This window comes from Vidua chalybeata, chromosome 2 (genome assembly GCF_026979565.1).
Source record: "Vidua chalybeata isolate OUT-0048 chromosome 2, bVidCha1 merged haplotype, whole genome shotgun sequence".
NCBI lineage: Eukaryota > Metazoa > Chordata > Aves > Passeriformes > Viduidae > Vidua > Vidua chalybeata.
The window spans coordinates 6,712,449-6,729,343 of NC_071531.1; the positions used below are offsets into that span (position 1 = coordinate 6,712,449).

The window sequence follows — 16,895 nt, forward strand, 5'->3', positions numbered from 1 at the left end:
TGAAGAGCTACCTGCAAAGAGGTATTAAAATGCACAGGCTCTGCAGCTGGGATTGCAGTCTGAGCATCTGACCATTCCACTGTAATGACTTTTGTCCTAATAATAACTTAAATGGTTTCCTAAACATTAACTTGAACTTGCTCAAGGGAATGGCCTTTCTTTCCTTATAATAACTTCACATGAAGTACAGCATGAACATTTGAGGGTAACTGGAGTTAATGTCAATTATGAATCACCAATTTCCTGCTCTAAATAGCATTTCTTCTCAGAAACCTCCCATATGATGAGTTGCCCTGCAGATTTAACCCAAACTGGCTAGCTGAGACTGAATTTCATTTAGTGCTTCCTTTTAAAACATGAGGTGTTGCACAGGGAGTGGCCACACAAACCTGAGCCATAGACAAATTATTTCACTTTAATTTTTCATAGTACATAGCATAGAAAAACGTCTTCTCCACTCTGCTTATTGCATTTTTACTGCAAGAAAATAATATTGTGTGGGTATTGGCAAGAGACTGCAATAAAATAAGGTTGCTATTGTTAGTAGCTGGCTGTATCTTGCCAGGTCAGTTTTACAGCTCTAAGCAAATTTATGGGTAGTTTTCAGTCATTATGGAAATGTTGTTCAAACCACAATCACAAGTTGATGTTATCCTGAGGAAGGCAATGATGCTTTTCTCAATTGAATGGAGATATTCCTGCTACCTTAGAGTTTTCTCCATCGTGTGCAAAACATCCTAGAAATGAAGCTGCAGTTTGATGCTCAGTGACATGCAAGACTCAAGGGAGCCCTCAGGATCTGACCCTTGCTGAGGGAAGCTACTTCAAACCACATTTAGAATTCTTAACCCTCATTTTATATTCATGCAAAACTTCCAGCTGTGCCACTGGGTGCTGCTTAGGACTTTCTGACAAATTCAGACCTCTTGAGAAACACTGAGGACAGGAATCAGCAGAAAGGTTATTGTTTGTGGTTTGGGACAGTGGGGTAGGGGGATCACTGTTGATACCCAAGGTGCACCACACATCACCCACGTGGGGATGTGGAGATACAGACACTGGAGAAATTTCCACATGCAAGCTTCCACATTCTTTGGTACTCTGGTAAACATCTGACATATCACAAGTTTTCACAGAGAGATTCTTTCTCTCTCTATCAGGTGGAAGACATGTGGTGCAAATTGCTCACTGCACATCAGGTGTCATTATCCCACAGTGCTTGATGCAAAACTTTCCCTGCAGCCTTGGAAAAAGGTGTGATATTTGACACTGACATATGTGCAACTGTAGATTGTTAGCTGGTAGGTTAAGCATCTACTGCACGTGCTTATAAGATAATTTGAAACAACCTTGAAGGTGGAATTCATCTGCCCTAACCAAGCTGTTCAACAGCTGGATTATTAAATCAAGCTGACTCTTGGCTCCTTTTGTTATTAATAGAGATAAAGAGATACTGCCAAAAGGGAGCTTCACCTTCCATCAGGAGCAAAATGAGCAGCCCTTCAGGCAGTACCTGTTTGTGGTTTCCAGTGACAGAGAGGAGCCCAGCTGAGACTGAGACAGCTGCCTTCAGGAAGGGTGGATAAACCTCACAAGTGTCTGCAGAGCTGTTGATCCATGTTGTTGAAATTCAGGGAAACACAGCAGCTTTCCTCTTTCTCCATTAAGCATAAAGTAGTGGCAAAGGACATCAGAGAGGTGCAGCCAGTTGATCCAAAGGGGATGGGGACAAGGATCACAGTGACAACAGTCTCTTCTAGGGAAAAGGCACTCCACCTTGCAGCAGCCTGAAGGTAGAACAGATATTTTTGCTCTCTTATTTACAAGTTTCTTGTAGAATTGAGTTGCTTTTTGTCTCTTGGCCCTGATGTTAGTGTCTCCCTGCAGCTTTTCATCCAGCTGCTCAAATTAAATCAATTTTAACAGCAAAGCTGAGATCTTACAGAGAAAACTAAGTTTCTGGACAATTTCTTGGACATGTGAGGAGGTGTGGTGCTTGGGCAGGAAGGTTGCATCCTATTGCTGTCCTGCAGAGGGAAACAAAAGCACCCACAATTTGCAGCCTGAGGAGGCAAGAAGCTATGGGATATGTTTGCTATTCAGTGAGGGTGTGCTGCCCCTTGCTCAGCCAGCAGTCTTGTAGTGGCTTTAAAAGCAGTTGAAAAAATTGTGGGAGTGAGCAAAGGACAAAGAGTTTAAATCCACATTATTAAGAGATGTGGGGATCAAAGAGCTGATGGTTATGTAGGGGAAAATCTGAGTGGGTAACCATGAGGGACATAGAGAAAAAATACCTAGGAATCCAGGCTTCTTCACTTGTCCTGTGCAAACTGTCCATCGGGGCTCCTGGTGAGTGCAGGGCAGCCTGGCTGTGACTTTGTGTGCCTGAACCACTCATGAAAACCTTCCCGTGCCACAGCATCGCCCGCCTGTCCCCCAGACATGACCACGACCTTGTTCATCCAGGATCTCCCCTTGGCACATTGTTTGCACTGTCAGCTCCTCAGCTTGTCATTTTTAAGCACTGATAGTCCACAGTAATTTGTGCCTTCTGGGCAGCACACTTCTGAGGAGGTGACCCTACCTGGCCAACTGCTTCTTTCTGCTGAAGAAGCCAGGGGGACACCAACTTCTGGTCCTCCTGCAGCTGCATTTTCAAGACAGCCTAAAGGCTAAGTATTGTCCACAGGCAATATGTCTTTCTGTCTTAAAATCAATAAGCATTTAATTTAGACCTAATTTTCACAGACTTCTCCATAGCAGCCTTATCCCCACATGACAGGAGTCTTGCTGTAATGAGTATTTGTGTAAATTACTGAATAAACATTTCCATTTACTGTTTCTTAACAGCACACATTCATTAATACATATAAACATTGAAAGAAGAGACTCATTTAGTTCACAGAAGATTATATGTGTTTAGGTATTTAAATATCCCTGCATAACAAATCTGAGATAAAGCACCATGGGGAGAAAGATGAAAAGCTTTGAGTGTCTAAACAGACTTCTGTGCCACCTGCTCCTTCCTTGCTGTATGCAGTTATGTAGTTTTATTTATTGGGAATATTATTTGCCTAATATTTATTTTTATTATTAAAATGATAGAAAAAACTTCCTCTGAGAATTCTGAGTACCTCTTACATATACAAAGTATAAATTCATTCTAGAAGTGTTACATTTTTTGTTGCTGCAGATTGCCACTACAATGCTTTCAGTTCCTCCTACATTCACAACTATGAGAGGAATACTGATGGTCAATCCACAGATATAAACCCTCCTTCATCAATTCAATAATGGAACAAAGCATGGCCTTTCCCTGAACTGCATTCCTGTGCATCCCACTCCCTCCAACTGCTTCCACCAAAAGAGTGCAATGGTTTTGCCTGTGTGTGAGTGTGTATCTATATTTAAAGGTTGTCCTTGTGTTTATACTCCTTTCCTGGTCTTTGCAGACACAACCAGAACAGATACCAAGCAATGCCTGTTCAATGACAGAACGTTTGATGATTTTGAGGTCTGTTACCTGCTGTCTCAGAATGTCAAAATTGCCTGGGGAATGACTACAGTGGCAGCACTGGAAAATCCTTAAGATGAAAATGAAATACTGAGTTTTCTGCACAAGTCTGAATGTATTTCACAACACATGAATGATGGAGAGGTGAAATCCTGCTCCTTTGAAGAAGGAACATGGAGTTGATGGTGCCAACAGGGCAAACATTTGGGTCCCATTGAACTGCAGCTAATGGTAGTCCAATGCTTTTCTGAGGACAAACATGAGTCTTGCAGGTCATATAGTGCTGGTGGAATAAAGAATAGAGTTGCAGGTTTCCAATGCACTTTATGGGGATTGAACTAAGGAGTTTGGTAGAAATCCATGAAGTAGTGGATCTCCATCTCTTCAAAAGTACATCCTGAGACTACAAGGAAGGGATTTATCTCACCTGATTCTGTATTTCAAAAAAAATTGCATATATTTAGTTCAACTGTTCAACAGAAAATCTGTGGTTGTTTACAGAGAGAAAAACTGCTATTGATGTCGATCTGAATTGGGCCTGGACTGGAAGCAATTTAAATGGAAGTTCTACATTTGCTTCTGGAAGAGCCTAAATTTAGTTTTCAGGCCAATACTTCTAAGTGAGATAAGCCTCTTTTGAAGGGAACTCAAATCAGAGCTGATGGGAGCAGAATACCTTAAATCTTCCGGAAATATTATCTTATATCTGGGGTCATCTCAGATGTCTAGTGGTCTTTGAAAACTGAGCTCTGAGCTCCTGTTCTTTCTGCTTTTATTTGTTTCTTCAAAATGTCTGGTTTTATGGGTGGGATTAAGGCACGGTGTTTGAGAGAGGCTGAAGATTTATGAGCAGCTATGAAAAAGTTATGGACCACAGTGTTCTTGAGTTGGGGGGAGGCTACATTAAATGTTTCTGCTTTTGAGCTTGTGATCATGTGCAAATTCATTCAGAAGGCCACAAACAAGAGTGTCAGTTTATAAGTCACCAGGCTGTGCGGTCAATTAATTGCTGATTAACTTCCACTGGCTGCCAAACGGAGTCTGGAAGCTGAAGATAAAAAAATTGGAAGTCACTTTTGCTGATTTTCCTGTACTAAGGATTTGTGTTGTGGTAGCAAACTGCTGAGCACTACATCTCAAAAATACCATTGTTTGAGGAGTTATTGATAATTGTTTAGTATGCTTAGCACCCAACGAAAAAAATATACATATATTGTCACCTGCACACAAAGATAACAAGCCTAAGTGGTGCCAGTAAAAACAACCTAAAGTACCATTTTCAGTGAGGATCATGAGTAGGATATCCACTGTCTCCTGGAGGATTTCATCCAGAAGCCACTTTGTCTTGCACATGAGAGGTTCTTAGTGAGAGTAACCAGAGTATTTAAATAACTTTTCACAGCCGAAAAACACAGAAAACACAGCAGTACAATGACCAATAGCCTTCATTTTAAAGGAGGGTGCTTGCTAAATTAACAAAGGTTTCTGTGTGTAGTCTCTCTGTTTAAGGTGAGAGCTGTGCCAGAGCAGCAGTCTCAGTCTGTGGTTGCAGTGAGGTGAAGGCACTGCTGAGCTTTGCCACCACCCACCCTGGGTGACCTCAGTGGCATCTGCGAGGAAACAGAGAGCTGGGACACATTTGGTCTGGAAGAGAAACACAAGATTCACTCAAGAAGCAAAACAATGTAAACACTGAATATGAAGGGGAAAACGTGCAGCAAAACTGACATCTTAAGAATTTTGTTCCTAAGTGGGTTGTTTGTTTATCCCACCAGTCAAACCTGGCTGTGCAGCAAAGCAAGCCAAAGAAAGTCTCCTTTATTGTTTCCATGATGCTTACTCATCTAAAAGCCATTCCCCTTTTAGATTATTCTATTTTTAAGGCATAATTCCCATCTGTTCTTTGATCCTATACCACATAAGGCACTTAGCTAATAACATCATCCATCAAATACCAACTTGCCTGTAGAGTTCAAACACAATCGACACAGAACCCTGTCCATCTGCTGGCCAGTGCCTCTGAACAGATCCAGCTTGTGAATGGCCAGCTATGTTGCCTATTTTTTAATTAACCAGCTTAGGTCTGTGCTTCACACAATCCTGCAGGATGACTAGGCGGCACTCCACAGGGAAGTGAAACACCCTCCTCTGCAGAGAAGAGGGTTTGGTGCATCCAGAGCTGTGATGTGCTTGTTCTAAGCAGGGTTTTCCAGTGCCTTCAGCCTCTCAGGGCATTTTTTTTTTCTGCATATACCTATAATATTTTATAAAATATTTTAAGGATAACTTATTTCAAACTTGGCCTTCTTCAGAGAAAGGTGTGTAAAGTAGAAAGACAATGTTTTCTTCTCTGAGCAAAATTCTGATTTTATTTGACAGAAACTTCAGAATTGCAGGGCAGGTTGTCAGAAGCATGGGAATTGCAGATTTGCAGAGAAGTATTTATACAGAAAATGCTTGCCTGCTTACCCAATTGGAGAGCCAGGGAATGCCAGATGATTTAGTCAACCAATTATAGTGAAGCAGCATATCTTGAATTAAGGATATCTGAGATCAATCACAGTTTAAAAAAGCCTAAGAAAAACAGGTCAGAAAAAAAAAAAAAAGAGAGAGAGAGAGAGATTAATGAGTAATTCAGGGAGCAGGTAGTTTTTCTATGGATATTTTCCAAGTGCAAACAGTTATCAAATTCTTTAAATCATTATTGTCAGATTCTTCACTTAGCTCCATTACCTCGCTTCTCAGTGGTTTGCTTTATCTTGCACATGGTCCATTTGTTTAGGAAGGAATTTGATTCAGGATTTATATTCCACTGGTTTACACATGCCACAGTGTCCTTATCTCCAGATCTGAAACAATAACAGCAATTAAAAAAGCGCCTACATTTCCTTCTATTTCCTGGCTTGCCAATAATAAGAAGTCCCTGCAGAGGGGAGCTTGGCTGGTGGTGTTTTGTGATTTCTCAGATAACAAGAGCTTCACATTTCTGTGGAATTCCCATTTGCCAGTGAGCTGCTGCTGCTGCTGCCCTGATTGATATATGACTGCAATGGCACTTTTCCATTTGACATTCCCCCTCTCTCCCTCTCTTTCCCTCTCTCTCCCTCTCTCTCTTAAACAGCAGCCCTTACTTTTGTGTGTTGCAAATATAAAAGGCAAGCCATGTGACTGAGGGACAGAAGAACAAAAGCATTTGAAAGTAACAGGACCTCTTTTAGCTCTCCAAAGAGTTTGAGGGAAAGGAGTGGTGCATTTTCCAAAGGTAAGCATGCAAATAAGAGATTCCTACAGATTTTGAGTATTACATGGACTTAAACTGTGTGCTTAATCTCTTTATCTGACAAAGATATGTTCTCCTTGTACCGTTTTTTTTAAATTAAACTGTGTTTAAATGGAACCAACACAGCTCTAGTCCCCGTGTCTCCTTATTCTTGTGTCCTTATCTCCTGTCTGAAGGTTGCCTGTATGTGGTCAAATAGGTGGCCCAGGGTGCTTCTGAGCAACTTGGTTAAACACCTATTCTTGTGAGTGTGCTGAGCTCCAGTCTGCAGCTCAGTGCTGGTCACGGCTTGTGGCTCTGGAGTGAGTGTACATGCTGGGCTCTGCCCTGAATTCACCGAGAGAGCGCTGCTATCGCCAGCACCCACTTTGTCCCACTACAATAGGGCTCTACGAACACGGGCAAGCCTGCTACTTTAAAGTTGGACTGTTTACTTCTATCACCACTTACGCCTGCTGTTCTCTTGCCAGTCATCTGCTGGAGTGCTCAGAATAATTTGAAACAACAGGCAATATTTATTTCTAGCTTTGTGTCTCACGCTTCGCGGGAGCACTCATAATTCGCGCATTATTATTTATCCTAACTTCCGCAAAGCTTTCCAATGGACCGGACAGCGCTGGCTGTGGATTAGGACAGATTTAGCACACACTCTTTATTGGCTGAGAGCTGTGAGGAAAGCCCCGGTGCTCGGCTTTGCTGTGGTGCCCGGGGTATATTTGGTAGGTGGCCGGCGTGACCCGGAGCGCGGCGTGGCTGTGCCGCCCGGAGCTGACACGGGAGGATGCGCGACCCCAGACCGCCCGCTGAAGGAGAGAGGGAGGCTCTCCTCCGCTCCCGGCAGATCATTTCCCTGTGTGTCAGCGCCAGAGGCACGAGCACGACTGTTCTCTGTTTCTCTGGGACGAAAGAAGCATTTCGCTGCTGTGAGCCCGGTGAGCAAGTGTCAGCGTAGTGGAACTGCGGGGCTCGGGAACCGACCCTGCCCGCAGAGCGCGGCTGACGAAGAGCTCCGGCTCCCTGCTGGCGTTCAGGTGAGTGAACTCATCCTGTAAAAGTCCAAGTGAATGGGTCCAGCAGCAAAAAACGCAGTAACAAAGACCAGTCTCAGGACTGGGTTAGCTACTGCTGCGGTGTCACACACAGCGTGTGCTGGGGGGGCGATTTTCTTGTGACAAATCTGGATTTGCAAGATGAGGTGTGTGTGTGTGCCTGTGTGTGCACTGACTCTCGTGGGACTGCCAGGCAGATTTCTTATTCTACCCTGCAAGTTCATTGAAATTTCTCTCATAGACTCCCTATAACACAACTTACTTGTTTCTCCCGGGGAGAGACAGCATGGCAAGGAACTCCTTAAAGTTTCTGCAGCTCTTTAGAGATGAAACATATATTTCCTATATTCTGCATGGTACTTACAGTTCCTAAAGCTTTATAGCTGAGGGGAAGGAACTCTGCCTGTTGAAAAAGGACTGGCAAAGGGTTTTTACAAAAACAGTAATAGGACAAAATCCCTTGAAGGCAAATGATAATTTAAAACCAACGGTGGGACAAACTCACTTGAAATCAGTACTTTATTGCAAAGTTATTTTCTAATAGAAGCAATCCTGCTGCCTGGTGTGGCAATAAGTGTGGCTGTAATAATCACAGTGCTGTTATTTGTCCGTCCTTGAAAGAATAGATCTACATTTTAGGACTTGTACCTATTATTTTTCCCCCTTCCTTTTGAATTACTAATAATGCTCACTTTTGTTCTTGCTGGGGGACCTTACTCATATTTGTGAGTAGTTATACATATGAATAATTTCCTGGACCTAAATAGAACTATTTGGTGAGTAACTACTTATCAGCTTGAATCAGGGATTCCCAATGTGACTTATATGTACACTGATATGCTCTTGCTGCTAATGAAATCTTATTTTGTATTATAAAACAATGCTGTAAGATTTTCCAGTTAAAAACAAATGTGGAAGGAATAGGTATTTCAAGCTTACAAAGTAAAATGCAATTTGATTTAGGGACAGGGTATAATTAGGGGCTGCTGATGATTAGTTACAGGCTCATTTCTCTACCTGAAGGTGTCCCATGTAGGTTTCCTGGGTTTGTGCAGTGCCTGGTTTGGATCAGATTAATGTGTGCTGATGACTGGCCTTTGCAGAGCAGGATATTTGTTATGGACAGTCTTGGGTACAGTTTGCAGCAGCAGTACCCCAGGTAGCTCCTTAGGCATGATGGCTGATTTCCATAAAAGCCATCTTCCCCGCTGGAACCATCCCTCATTCACCTTTGAGGCTTGTGGTAGCATCTACATATTCTTGACTTCTTGCCCAGCCAGGACTGCAGTCTCTCTTGCCCAGGTGGGAGGGAAATAAGCCACCTCCTTGGGACCTCACACTGATGCCTGCTGTGACTCATCTGACAGCAAATCCTCTCATGGTTGACTTCATTTCCTATTTCTCCTGGGGCTGACTTTGCTCCCTTCCTGGCTTGTCAGCTCTCAGATGCACTAGGAAGTGCTCAAGGTTGTCCTTGGAACTTGAAGAGAATTGACTATCTATGGTGAAAGCTTTCATGAAACCACTTTCATGAGACAATTTTTGCAACTTGTCTGGTGGATTATTTGTCTAACTGAAAGAAAACAAGATGCTCTCTTTCCCCCTCCCCACCTCCCAAGCACTATTTTGATTACAATTATAGATATTTGATAGTTGTATTGTAAGTATTACAAATTTTTCTCTCTTATAATTCTTCTGAGTATGAGGAGAGACTTGTCCCTGTGAGTTTTAGGAAGGTTTTGCTACATGAGACTGTAGCTCCCTATTTGAGCAATCCACCTCTGGAAGAGGCCACAAAAAAGAAAGACACAAAGTCCCTATGGCAGCAGCTATGGGGTAACTTGCTGGGGCAAAGGATTTTTCCCTAAACCATCCACTGAGCTCTCAGAGTCCTGAGGGTTTACAACCCTTCCAAAAACTCTTCAGAAATGAAACCCCTGTGACTGTAACCCCCCATACACAACAGGTCCTTTCCCTGAGCCCAGCTAAACTTTTGCCCTCTGTGATATCTTGTTCCCCCGGATCATTGTCGGTTGTGTAAACACGTGTTTCTTTTCATCAGTGTTAAGTGTTCTGCCTCTCAGCTCCCCTGCCCTTCTCCATGTCCTGGTATCTCAGGATGGGATGAATAGCCATGTCCAGATCACCTTTTTTTTCTGTTGCCTGACTTCACACTTGACAGTCCTTTTGCTGAAACTCAACTCAGTGGCAGAGAAAGGTTTAGTTGGGTCAGGTTAGCTCAGGTGTCTGAGCCAAGAGCACCCCACTTTGACCACACTTCTGTGCATGCATATAAAGAGATGTTGCAGTCTCTGCTGGCTGTGATCAGCTGTTATTTCCTTTTTATATGTGTCAGTGTGGAACATATTAAAATTTCTCAGTAGTGGTATGTTAGGAATCCCTCTGATGCCCCACCTCTAACTTAGCAGAACAATAAAAGCAAGGTTGTAGTAAGCCTTTGAGCAGCTGGTCGTCTATATATTCCTCCTTTTCTCACATAATCTAATTCAAACTATTATCAGGGTAGCAGTGACACTGCCACTTCCAGACACCATCAGTCCTTGTCCTGTTTGCTGGAATTTCACTGTGTGGTATGGAGATCCTTTCTACTACAGGCAAGTGTAGCCTCTCTTCTGATGTGAGAGTAGGGGGCTGCTGGTGCCATGGAGACACTGGTCCCAGGAATTCCTCCTCCTCATTGCTATTTTTCAGCTTCTCTTTGTTATTTTTCTAGTTGCATCAATCATTTTTATGGCTCACGCTTGTCACATTTTCATGCTTGTTATTACTGAGCTACAGACTGTGTTGGGCCAAGGCAGCACAGGTTACGTTGCCCTTTAAGATATGTGGGTTGAGGATCTGAGTTAATGCCTCAGCTCTGGTTTGGCAAAGGTTAAGCATACCATGGCAGTGACAATCACATTGCTGCCATAGCAGCACGGCTCAAAAGGAGGGGGACCTAGGGGAATGCTGCTCCCCTTGTTAGAAGACATAGAATTGTTACCATGAGCCAAATATTTAGGTTCCCTAATTATCAGAGGATGAGGTATATGGATGGTGGTCTGAATGTTGCCTGTGTATAAAAGAGGAAAGGATTTTGCCCCTGGGGTCAGAAGAGAGAGAACATCCCCTTCAATCTTGTGCTGTCTCCGGCATGCATAACACTCTCTGCTGGTCCCAGTGGCAGGGATGTGTTTGCTTAGTGTTAAAGAATAAAAAGACCTATTCCTACTCCCGCATCTATTGATAACTACAGGCCTTTGAGTTCGTTGGAAAATATGCAAAAGACAGAGAACAAAAACGGCCCACCTGCTTGTAACTCACTCCAACAGGTAAAGGACACATGCCTGAATGCCCTAGACCTCTCAGCAACTTGTAATTTGGCCAAGAGTAATTTTGCCTCATGTTGGGTCATAAGACTGAAGTAGAGGTAATTACTGAAGCAAACCCTATAGCTAATGCTTGGCTGGGAACACTTGCACTGCAGCCAGCAGCCACCCTTGCTGGTTTGCCTCCTGAGAGGGATGGGCAGCCCTAGGCTGCTCAGTCTGCACCTGGTGCTTCACCAAGGAGTAATCCCATCCAGCACCCTCTGGATGGATGACCAAGTGGAAAATTGTATTCCTCTGCTGTCTGAGACTCGAGACCATGACTACTCTGCTATTCAGTGAGACACAAGAATAAAGAAAGAATCCAAGGCTGGCATCACCTCACCATTAAAAGGCTCTACTCCCTCATTAGAGAGATATCCCATGCATGCCCCTAATCAATCTATTTAAAGCTTCCTGGAAGCAGGAAAAGGAAAGAATAAAAATACAAGCACTCTTTTGTCCCCCAGCAGTTATTCTTTGCGAGTACATTAAACCCTTTTCTCCGTGTTGGCCTGTGCCTGTCTGCTGGCCGGGTGCCAGCCTGCAGTACCCACTGGAGTTTGTTATTTCAACCACTGAGCAGGAAGGCACCTCCTGCTCCCCCTCTCCTAGTACCTGAAGGGCTGGAAATATTCTTGGGAACTTCAAAAGCAGAGGGAAGTTCAGACAGCTCAAGTGCCATTCAGCTGGATTTGTTCCACCTCATGCACCGGCTCCCCACGGCAGGAACATTTTTGGGGCCTTAAACGAGCCCAGGGAACCAGTCCCATGTATGCTCATCCAACGTGTGCTGAGGCTCCCAGGGTGCTTCCATTATATTTGCTGCAATTGTCATGTTGCTTCTTATGCTTCACACACCATGGTCTTCCTATTTTTTTCTTTTTTTTTCAGTCTGCTTACAGTCACAGATATTCATCTCCTGAAATATTGAAAGACTTAAGGAAGCCCCACAGTAAAAAATTATTTCCATGATTTCTCTCATCACAGCTTTAGTAGGACCAGAAGATGGACTTCTTTACCATGGACAACCAGATAAAGAAGCTTAAATTTCCTTCTTTTGAGCCTGTTTTCCTTCTTGCTGCCTTTTTCCTTCCCCTCCCCTCTTGCCCACCAGCTGCTGCCAGCTCTGGTAGGAGTGTGTGTTGTTTGTGTACCCTCCATGCAGGCACACACTGCCCTGTTGTGTGATGGGTGGATGGAGCTCCTGGACCATGGATGAAGACATTCCCCTTGGCATGGAAGGGGACAAGCTCCAGCACAGCTAGATGTCAGGCAAACAAAACCTCTTAAGCACAACAAGACCTTGGGGGAACATTCACCTATTTAGAGCTGTAAAGATCTCACTCAAAATATTTGGTTTGGTATTTTCCTTGCCTCAGGATGGGAAGAGACTTGTTCAAATGTTGTGTGGAGGCATTTCTCAGACAACTGGGGCTGCCTGTGTTCATCTGCCGCTACCTGGTTGCCATGTGGCCACTCAGTGGCTCTGTCAGATGTTTTGACAGGCAGCTGCAGAGTGAAGTGAGGATTTTTGGTAGCATGCACAGGAGACCAGCTCCTTCACTGCTGGCACAGAAATGACCACAGTAAAATACCTAGATAAGATAATTGCATTTACTTAGAGAGCTAAAAGATATGCTGGAACTGACAAAGGCTCTGAGGTGGTTCTACAGAAAGCAGGGTCAGACACAGCCTCTCATCTGGGGTTACCTCTCCTGCTCCATGAACTGCTCTTTGGAATGGCTCAGATTGTCATTGGTGTAATTCAGTCCCACAGTGCTTCCCAAGCTGTTCCCAGGCATGGTGTGGATGGCAGCGTGGGCTGGCAGCCACCTGAGTGCTGTGGGTGCTGAAGGATCTTTGGGAACAGACCATGCTGCCTTTGACATGGCAGTGGAGAATTTAACCATGCAGAACAAACCCTTGTGGAGCCTGACTGAGTAATTTGCCCATTACAGTTGTTTCCACTCCAATCAAGACCTTGGAGAATGAAGCTCCCAAATCCTTATCTTCCTGGAAAATCTAAATTTTTCTAAATTTGGTAAAGTTCTTGAGGAATCCATTTTCGTCTCATGAAGAACTTTGTGGTGCTTTTTTTTGTCAGAACAGCAGCAGTGAATTGACACACCCACATATATATACACATACGTGGTTAGTGACACTTTTTTAGGTCTGGAGTTTGGAGAAACTGAGTACTCTTGCAACTCTTCTGTTTACATAACAAATTCAGATTGAGGGAACCACATGGTAGGATCCAAGTAATTGTGTTTACTAAATATGCACAGCATGCAAGGCCAGGCTTAACTTATATACACACACCGCTGCTTCAACTGGATTTTTGGCAGCCTCCAAAACCCAAAAAGCATTGAGTGGTTTAAATGGCACCCTCATCTTCAAGCAGGGGTCTCAAACACAGAAAATGCCTAGCAAAATGAAGGCCAAGCTGAACATATATGCCTGCCTAATATGGGGGGCTGAGGGAACAGCTAACTAGAAGTACACCATAAATGAGCTTTTCCACTGCTCCCTTCCCACCTGCCAGGGTAAAAGCTGTGCAGATCCAATAGACCTTGGGAGAATTGCTCAGCTCTTTATTTTTTCCAAGATACATAGCAAAAAGGGAATTTCTGTTTACGTTCTCACAAAGTGACTGCTAAATAATTCCAGATGATGGAATGTTCTTCTGTCCTTAAAGCAAAACAAAACCTTCACCACTCTCCAAATGACATTAAAACTATGATAAGAAATCTGTATTATTCAGAAAGCAATTAATAAGAACATGGATTTGGAAAAATAACCCTAACTTTGCACCTATATCCACATGCAATACAGTCTTAGACTGTGTGTTAATAGGGTTTTTCTTTGGGATGTCTTCTATTTTTCCCTGAAGTTTTTAGGTTAACAGCTGTAGCAGTTTTAGGTAACAGCTGGAACAAGCTTTAGTATGTTATGTCTCTATGAAATCCTGAAAACTAGGTATATGGAAAGGAAACTAACCATTGCTAATAAAATGTACTTCCCATATCTCAGTGAATTCTGAAAAAAAATGTGAAGTAGTGATTTTCATCCACTGTTAGGCCATATACTGTTTGCCATTTTGTAGCAAATTTTCAGCCTGAGGATATAAAGTCACATTTGCATCTTTTCTTTACAGGATGCTGTAAAGAGGGAGGGTTTAGGCTTCCTTTTTGTTAGCTTAGCAGATGAGCTGTCTACCACAGTTTTTGCATGAAAAGAAAGTAAGGAAAAACAGCTGAAACAGAATAAAAAAATTCTCTGTGAAATTGTTGATTTTAATGAAAAAGTCTATTTTCCAAATGAAACAAAATGTCATTGTAATGATGATTTATGAGTGCAATTGTACTTGCTTCTGTTTTTTTGGACAGAAGTATAGACTGGAAACTACTTAAGCCAATCCTGATAGCATGTGCTATCTAGGATTTTATAATTTCAGACAGCATATCAAAAGTAATGGAATTTTTAACTTAAAGAAAAAAAAAGGTGCTAAGTTCAAGTGAAATGCCATTGCACAATATCAGCTGGAAATGGAAAATATAATGCCAACATACCTCATCATGCTGATGTACCTAAGTGAAAATATTTTGATTTTTTTTTTACAGAATCAAAAATCTAACTTCCATGTGTTTAAATGTCCCTCTAAGACTTTTTCTTCCATATATGTTATATATGTTATATATAGCATATGTGCTTGAAAAATGTATGTGCATGCTTCCCATAGGAATGTCAGGAGATACACCTATACATTTTACCAGTGTGCCTATAAACAAGTGTAACCTCTTATTTCACAAGAGATGGATCATACTTACAATGGTTTTCTCTCTTTTTTCTTATAAATATGTGATACTTTTTACTGCTTTCAAAGTATTGTTACCAAAACCTGCTACATTTCTTTGTTAGTGAAGTATGAAGGCAATTTTAAAAGGTTGTGGAAGTGTTAATACTTTTTGTACTGTGCTTATCCTGAAGAAGGTACAGCCATGTTCCTTTTCTCACACTTTTCCCTGTGTCTTTCCAGCTTTCTCAGAGCATTTTCATGAGGCAGCCTCTGTGTCATCCAATTATTTCCTGAAGAAAACGAGGGAGATAAGCCTTTGAAAACTGAGCCAGGACTTCAGATTTCTCTCACTGTATTAAATCATACTGATCAAAACCATGGAAAGATATAGAAGCACAGAATTAACAGTGGGACAGAGAGAATGGGAAATGGGGATCCCTGGGTGTAGTATCACATGAAATGAGACCGTCTAATATCAACTAAATTTATTTGGACAGAGAGGGAATTACTGGGTGTGTAATAATGATTAACTATGTTGGAGGGAGACCTTGCCAAGCAGCATGTTTTGGTCAGCCTCTTTATAAAAAAGAATAGGAATGTAGGTAAAAGGTTAAACATGAAGAAAAAAAATAGTGCATCCCTCCTCCTGTTAGCTAATCCTTGGGCATCATCTGCATGAGCTGGAGTAGCACAGTTCACTTCAGGGAGCGAGCCTGTCCCAGCTCCCATGACCGAGAGATTTCTCTCCTATGCTGCTGAAATGTTTGGAGGGATATTTATTGACATGAACGAGGCTGTGCATAATTGTATCTGAGATCCTAAGTGTTTTATGTTGTTTGTTTTAGTTCTTTATACTGCAAAGCCCTTGTATGTTTTTAATGCCGCATTTGTTGAGGAAAATATACCAGGTCATATGTCAGACTCTGGGGGAAAAAAAATATATTGTCATTTAAATCCACTGTCACATAATTTTTCCTTTCCTACTTAAGCACATGGATAATAGCCTGAAACAGCAACAACAAAAATCTCTAATACACAGAGCATCTTTGTCTCTCTAACACACAGAGCATCCCTAATAACATTTCTTCCCAGCATGAGACTTTGGATGTCACATCAGCACCATCCCAACTTGGATGAACTCTGGAACTGTTTGTCACTGCTAGGCACTCTTCTCACAGAAGTGCTGGAGGAGGATATAAAGCAATATACAAATCATCAAGCACTCTGGTGGGGAGGCTGTTTGGGAGATGAGTATCAGTCAGTTTAGAGGACTGCCAGCAAACCAGAAAACAATTTTGAAAGAGGCTTGTATAAGGCAGTAAAGGCACACATCAGCTCTTTAAATACTCAAGAGGCTCTGCCAGAGCATTTCTTTGTGAGTAGGGAACTGTTTTATCTTAAGTTTCTTCAGAAAGTCTTTGCACTTTTAACTGTACTGATGAGTATCCTTTGACTATCCTTCATAGGTCTGTGTTTAGATGGATAATTCACAGCTCTTTCAAGTTATATCTGTTTGTAGTAAAAGTGAAATTAATCACCCAGTTGGGACTACAGGCTTTGTGAGAAGGATCAAGGGACTGTGAAGAAGCAGCTGATGGAGATATTCTCCTTCCCCTGCATGCACAAAGCTCTGGGCAGCGTTTCAGGGGCTGTCCTGTACCTGTTTCCTGGAGAATCTCCTGATCTCCAACATGAAACAGAAATCCAGATGCCTGGGTAGATAGCCATATGTCTCCACCTGAACATATTTCTTCCCAATTGATAGCTGTGATAGTACTTGGATATTACGGAATAATAAATGTATTTTTCAGATCCTGCTCTTTAATTAGCTGGGAAGAGACTGACAGCCAGAAAGTGCTGCCTGACAAGTAAGCAAACAAAGCCT

The 16,895-nt window shown here is 42.5% G+C and overlaps 1 protein-coding gene across 4 annotated transcripts in view; it reads left to right on the top strand.

Moving 5' to 3' along the window:
* The window catches only part of NDP (norrin cystine knot growth factor NDP), a 37,440-nt gene that overhangs the window by 11,025 nt on the left and 9,520 nt on the right, over window positions 1-16,895 (top strand). The window contains exons 2-3 of one of the 4 annotated variants that reach the window (XM_053936259.1): window positions 6,636-6,776; window positions 16,822-16,878. The exons of 1 other annotated variant lie outside the window; for it this stretch is intronic. The gene's annotated coding sequence lies outside the window, so the exon portion shown is untranslated. Of the gene's footprint in view, window positions 1-6,635; window positions 6,777-7,235; window positions 7,826-16,821; window positions 16,879-16,895 lie in introns of those variants that run through there. 2 more of the 4 variants (XM_053936258.1, XM_053936260.1) reach the window with 2 other exon arrangements.